Source organism: Parus major, unplaced genomic scaffold (genome assembly GCF_001522545.3).
Source record: "Parus major isolate Abel unplaced genomic scaffold, Parus_major1.1 Scaffold522, whole genome shotgun sequence".
NCBI lineage: Eukaryota > Metazoa > Chordata > Aves > Passeriformes > Paridae > Parus > Parus major.
The window spans coordinates 34,765-35,280 of NW_015379410.1; positions in this window are offsets into that span (position 1 = coordinate 34,765).

Below are 516 nucleotides of genomic sequence, written 5' to 3' on the forward strand. Positions count from 1 at the left end.
CTGGCCTGTCCCCAAAGTCACTGGGCCTGGGTGGCCTGTCCTTGACAGGGACAGTGGCACTGCCACTGCTCCTGTCCCCAGAGCCACTGCCCCTGGGTGGCCTGTCCCTGCTGGGCACAGTGGCACTGCCACTGCTCCTGTCCCCACTGCCACTGGGCCTGTGTGGCCTGTCCCTGACAGGGACGGTGGCACTGCCAGGCCTGTCCCCAGTGGTGGCACTGCCAGGCCTGTCCCCTGTGGTGTCACTGCTCCTTTCCCCACTGTCACTGTCTCTGGGTGGCCTGTCCCTGACAGGGATGGTGGCACTGCCAGGCCTGTCCCCAGTGGTGCCACTGCTCCTGTCCCCAATGTCGCTGCCCCTGTGTGGCCTGTCCCTGACAGGGATGGTGGCACTGCCAGGCCTGTCCCCTGTGGTGTCACCGCTCCTTTCCCCACTGTCACTGGGCCTGGGTGGCCTGTCCCTGCTGGGCACGGTGACACTGCCCAGTCTGTCCCCAAAGTCACCAGGCCTGTGTG